Source organism: Benincasa hispida, chromosome 9 (genome assembly GCF_009727055.1).
Source record: "Benincasa hispida cultivar B227 chromosome 9, ASM972705v1, whole genome shotgun sequence".
Classification (NCBI taxonomy): domain Eukaryota; kingdom Viridiplantae; phylum Streptophyta; class Magnoliopsida; order Cucurbitales; family Cucurbitaceae; genus Benincasa; species Benincasa hispida.
Genome location: NC_052357.1, coordinates 15,272,386 through 15,279,270, shown reverse-complemented (window position 1 = coordinate 15,279,270; position 6,885 = coordinate 15,272,386).

Here is a 6,885-nt window from a genome sequence, read left to right as displayed (position 1 = left end):
CCCTGCTACTGATGGAGCAAGCCTGAGAGGGAAGCTCTTCCTACCATCAAATCCATCCTATCCGGCAAGCAGATCTCCATCAAATCTGTGCCAAGACATTGACACTTATTTGTATCTATTCTATCTGTTTCTTCATTGTATTTCACTGTTTCTTTATCTCTTCATTCACACACCATGTATCAAACGCTTAATAGAGATATTAAATGTTTCGATAGCTTTCATTTACCATTTTCTGTCTATTTTCGTTCACCCATCATTCACTTTCTCCATGATGTCTTCTTAGTTCCCTGGTAAGCAATATGAATTAATCAAGTACTTAATCTATGTTAAAGACATAAAATGCATTTAGCTAAGGCATGCTAGACGACATCTTCACCTGTGAGAGCAGAAGTGAAGATGTCATTCTGATCTATCGAGAGAAAGTCAAAAGAATGCATTAACTAAAGCAAGTAGTAATTCCAGACATGGAAGCAAACTTGCGTTCATTACATTAGTCTCTGTTTCACCACAGACATGTGGGAGCACGGCCGATCACTGAAAGGTGTACGCCAAGAGAAGAGCGGAACAGTATTTGGAGTTTTAATACAATTAAGAACTTGTGTTGTTCATATTAATTGTCTTTCTCTTTCTATTCTATTCATAAGACTTGCCACCGCATTCCACATTCTTTGAATAGCTTTCACAGCCAGCCTTGATCCCAGCATCTTGTAACATGAAGCATGTATCTTGTATCATCTAACTTAGGTTTACTGTATTTTTATGTTATTATCGCATCTTTACTGCTTTACTTTATTTTATTGTAATTTATATACCTGTACAAATACATGCTTAAAGATTGAAAACCTGGTTGCATATATCATTGACATACCACAATAATCAAACCAGTCCCTGTGTTTGACCTCCGATCACACTGAGAAACTTACGGTGGAATTACACTTGGTTCCATTGTAGGAAACTTATGACAACCCATGGCATACTATGAGAACATCCACAATTAACGCATACCTAGAAGTAGTATCGCATCATTATAAGCATAGAACATCATACATCCTCATGTTAGCGTATAGCTAGTCGACAAGTTTATGATACATGGGCTTGTAGCTTAGGATACATCTTTAGCGTTTAACAACAGAGTAGAGTAAAACATAGTGTAAAAGCCTCGGGAAGCAAGACATTACTACCAGGCTTCTTATCCCTATCTTCCATTGTTGTTTTATGTTCTGACTTATTTATAAAATGGAATCTGCATTTCTACATCTGTTCAATCTCTTCACATTGCGTATGAGTATCTAAATTTCTGAATGGGTTGAGAAGCAATTAGCTAGCATGACCTAAGATCTTCATTTTATGTGATCATCTTGTCTTATGTATGCATCCATCACCCTTTAAAGATACTTAAAAGAGTAGTCTAAAGAAAGAACCTAGACTTGAGAGAGTCAGGTTAGAATCTAGGCTTGAGAAAGTCAGATTAGAACCGCATAAGCAAGAGATAGAGACTTTGAGATAAGTTCTGTTTGCTATCATGCATCGCATGCACCCTAGAAATAGGATATGATAGTATGTGGTCGCCTTGTGTATGTGTGTATCATTCATCCTTGCATAGAAAAGAATAGAGGATTAGACATAAGTCCTATAGACATTATCATATAAATCACATACGTCATAAAATTAGGAACTATGGCATTTGCATTGAGAGATGACATGATGTTGTGTATGTGTAGCATGATCGCATAACTTAAATGAAGTCTTAGGAAATGTTAGCTAAAGCCCTTCTCAACCCGTTCCCTGCATACTCATTCTAACTTTTGCTATCATTAACTCTTTACTCAATTCTGCCGCATAGGATTTATACTTTAAAACATACCAACCGACTTATTTGTTTTTGTCACTGCAAAGGAATCAAAATTTACCGTCGCATATTGTCTCAGTAGTCCCTGTGTTCGACCCTAGACTCACCAGGCAACCTAGTAGGATTTATACTTGGATTTTACTAGGAAGACTTGCATGTGCGACATATAGTTCACCACTGCAATTTCATACCATTATTACCATTATTTCATCACATTCCATTTACAAAGGCTCTCATGGCAAATTGTTCGAGAGTCATCTGGAGAGTCTGGGTCTAAGAGACATGAGCCATATTGTCTAGGGCAAGTGGGAGATGATACTGGGGTATGGAGTATGCCCTAGTTTATTGTATATTGTACATGTATTTTTTTCATGTATTGTACATTAGTCTCTCAAGGCATGAGGACAAGTGAGAGATTATTGAGATTGGTGTCCTAATTCTTCAGGAGTCTCGTAGTTTGTAAACATTGTACACATTATTATGAATAAAATAAAAGTTATTTTATTTTTGCATTTACTCATATCCAATAAACAGAGATCCATGGTTATTGTATGTAAACATAAGTATTTATATGAGATATACAAGTGGATCATGCCTTAAGTAATAACCTAAAAGGTCTGTAGTATATGGATTAAAGAGGGATACCTTATCATGGTAACACTACAGATATGACCCGCTTTGTAGAGGTTTACAAGTGTTGTGAACTACTACAGATGGTCTGATCTTGACCATTTATGTGGAGATATACGAGTGAGGGTGTCCTATACAAAGAGTCTGTATAAGACCGGACCACGAGATAACTAGTCTCTTTATATAACGCCGTGGATACTTGAGACTTACATCTCACCTAAACGACCATAGGTGACATGACCTTAATCCAGAGTGTTTTGGGAATTCCTGGCTTTAAGGTCAGTCCTTTGATTGGTATGGGTGAAAGTGGCCAGATTGCCAACTCAACAAGCCTACCTTTTTGGGGATTTGTCTGATTAGGGAGCTAGGAACTCAGTTACACAAGACGAAATTCACTCCTTCTCTGAAGCAAGGATAAGTAGATAGATTGCTCCCTTAAGGGCTAATTTCGAGTATTGAACATAGTGGCCAAATCCTCACTTTGGAAGAGAAGACTCGGTCATAGTAGGTCTATGACTTATGTTCATTAGTGGAATAAGTGGAACTTAAGGAGTTAGATGTAACTACAGGGGCAAAACAGTTAATAGGCCCAGCTGTACTTACGAGCGATTTGTGAAGGGTTATTGCACTATTGATTGGTTGATATGGACACAAAAATATATCAGTAGTGAGGAGAGTGCAGCTGTCGATCTTTAGTGGATTGCCCAACAGTTAACGGATGGTGGATCCCATGACTAAAGAGTTTAGTCAGTTATTCACGTACCATTGGAGCTTAAAGCTACTGGTCCATAAGGTCTCCTTGGTAGCTCAATGGATTCAAGTTGAGAATAAGTTCTTGGAGTTAGTTTGGACTGTTCAAATTAACATGAGAAAATTCAATTATATATGATATAATTGGTATGATATGTGAGAAACATCAAGTGGAGAATTAATGTAAATATGATTTACATTAAGTACCATAAAGTAGAAAAAGAACTATGGTTTGTATGTTTTATGAGTTGAAATATTAAAACTATAGTTTATAAATATAATATGGCAAGTTGGTTATCATATTTGTTTATAATAATATTAATTATTTGATAATTATCACTTTTTCTCTAATAACCAATTGAGTGGGAGGTTATTGGTGGTTTTTATGGTAACTGTGAGATAAAAAGAAAAATATTTTCCTAATTTTGAAGAGTTTCTTTTTTCGGAAATAACTCATAGAGAAGCTACCAAGTGAAATTGTTTCACTAAGTGCTAGCTCATAGAGAGACTAAACGATCGTGGAGCATTGACTATGCGATAGTGATTCAGCTGGTCATAGCTAAAAGATCACGTGGCTTTGTCTATACGATAGGCTGTCATCTTCTACACGATCAAGCATATCGTCTATACGATAGACAACATCCTATCTCCCACATGCTTGATCGTCTACACAATTGTTGTCCTCTAATCTCTTTCTCAAGCCAAGTCCATACGAAGCTCATAACTCCTAGATTCTCACACCGAGAATACTAAGGTAACCATTGTGGTGGTGTCCTCACTCAAATCGATTGTGTTCGAGGATCTTTTGGCTGTTCGTGTTGTTTGGGTGGTGTGCTGTTGATTGTGCTTTTGTTCCGATCGTTGCATTTGAGGGTTGTGTTGCTATTCTTGGACGATTGGAGATTGATCGAGGGAGTTTGAAGAATTGTTCTTCGAAGGTACGCATACTCTATCCCTTGACAATCTTGAAAGCATGCTGTAATTTCGTTTTGTGCATGACTTGTTAGTTTCCGTTATTGACTATAATTGTTAGTGTTCAATTTCGAATGGAATTTGAAACGATCCTTCCGCTGCTCACGAAAATCCTCATGTCTTATTTCCTCATGTCATGCCACCAATAATTTTACGTCTAAGTATAAAGATCTTGTTGTTTGTTTTGCCGATTAAAATTTACCAGATAACTTGTAGAAATACAAGCTATTGTAGCCTTTTACTTAGAATTATGAGGGCCGATGACCAGAATATGCATTGATAATACTAAGAATTCATGTGGAAACGTGAACTTACATCGACCAGCACTAACAATCTTTGTTAACCCTATATCATGCGTTATTTTGCACCAAAATGTCTATTTTTGCAACTATTACAAGAATCGATTGCATGCATTAATCCCAGACCATCGCAAAGTTGATCGAATGCAGTAATCTTCATGAAGACTAGTTCATCGCATGGAATGCTGCAACTACAGGGTGATAACTATGATAGAATGTTGATTGCAAGGTCAGTGGAATACGTTGATACTTCAGAAGAAACGATCATGAATGCATACATTGGGAGTATAAAAAATATTAGATGATGCTGAAATTTCACCTACTGCGTTAAAAGTGGTAGTGATTCATAGCGGGACTACCAATGTTTTCGCCGTTTGAGCTCTATAAATAGAGTCTTGGAGCCCAACTTCAAACCATCTGAGTCTTTGCCTTGGGTAGATTCTTATGATCACAGATGAGAGCGTGAGCAAGTCATTTTTTTAGAGTTCTTCACTTCCACAGCCCTTTCCGAGTGACGACAGGAGCTTTGCCAGAGATACAGCTCGAAAGAGACTTCCACAACCCTTTCCATTGCTCAATCTCTTTAGTTATGAGTAGGAATAATGCATAGAAATTTTACTTCTTTGTTTTTATTTACATTCACCACCTCAAATGCATTACTTCACAAACATCATTTAGTTACAAGTCCCTATGTTCGACCTCAGATCATCCGGAGAAACTTGCGTTCTCATTATACTTGGTGAGAGAGCAAGAAAACATGTGACAGGAACACATGGTCATCGCATACACAATTAATGCATATTGAGTTTGATGTATGACCATCAACGCATAGAAATCAGTGCATATCAAAAGAGTGCATTTTCCTTTTCACCATGTTTTTGGTGCCATTGCCTGGGATTGAACCCAGTTGATTAGAACCCTAAGCAATCATCCTAATGTCCTAATTAGCCCAATTAAATTAGATGAACCCATACTAACCTAAATGGTTTAATTGCATTAAACTTTGGGGATTAAGTTAGATGAATAAACTAATTTCCACCATCTAATTAATTCATTCAGTTTGGATTTAATTAAAGGTTGATTAAAGCATTATTCATCGATGGTCAACTCACAACGAGCAATTTAAACTAACCTTTTACCTCTAAGTGATTTACTATCGTTAACCAAGGATAAGTTAAAGGCATGAAAAGCAACATTCATCTACTGATTATCAACCAATAGCAAAAATTAGCCAAACATTTAGATGTAATGAGATTTAAAATCCATAAACAAGAGTGAAATATTCAATCAAAACTAGTCTCACAACTAAAGTAAAAAGGGAAAGTAACCAGACCAAGTTAGAAAACTTACCTTCGACACTAAACATCTTAAAAAAATGCTAGATGATAAAAATAGAAAAGAATTAATGTCTACCGTGGATAGGAGGAGAAAAGAGGTGAAAATGGAAAAAACAGCGTGATAACCTAGCATCTTGGTCTAAATCACTTTATATAGCAGTTGTCATAGTGTCGCAACATTGCGCAACAGTGTTACGATGCTGCGCAACACAACACGCGCTTCCGTCAAAAGTTCGTAATGTTTCAATGCTGCCCTATTGATAACTTGTAGAAATATAAGTTATTTATACTATTTTATTTAGGTATTGTGGCTAAAAGAGAGAAAAGTTGCGTCAAATGTATGAAAATTGGCTAAGAAATGCAAGAATTATAAATTATCGTAAATACACCCACTAACATCATTGCGATGGTAGAAAAGGACATTTCATTCTGTTTTACAGGAAATCAAGTCACTGCTTGCGTTCGTGGCTCAAAGAGAAACTAAACAATGCATCCCCGTCACATTGCGCCCGTCAATCAATAATGAAGAGACAATTAACGCAATGACGGCGCATGTAACAGTTGATCCAGAGCTTAACTTCAACCACATGCAGTAATAAAAAAAAACATGCATGCGAGCAAATGATCGAAGATGCAAATGAGCAACGCAATTGTGGAGGATTCAAATGCGTGTACAGCTGACCGTTGTGCATTTCTGACCGGATTGATTGCGTAACAGAAGGAATATTCACTCCACCATTTTCGGAGCTGCCTTAACAATAAAATGGGGTCCATACTGCAAAGACTCAAAGCTGAACCTATAAATGGCCTTTGCAATTCCATTGCAAAATATACTTGATACGGGCATATTTTGATACTTATAAAATTGAGAGAGAGACTGGTCTGAATGCTAATCGGAGAAGATCCGGGAAGAATTAAGAGACAAGGACGAGAGGTGAGTCTTAGAGCAAATCCTTACGATCCCCGCCATTGGAGCTCTGTACCAAGGTCACTTCTACCGGACGAGCAAGCCTAAGAGGGAAGCTCTTCTTTCCATACAATCCATATG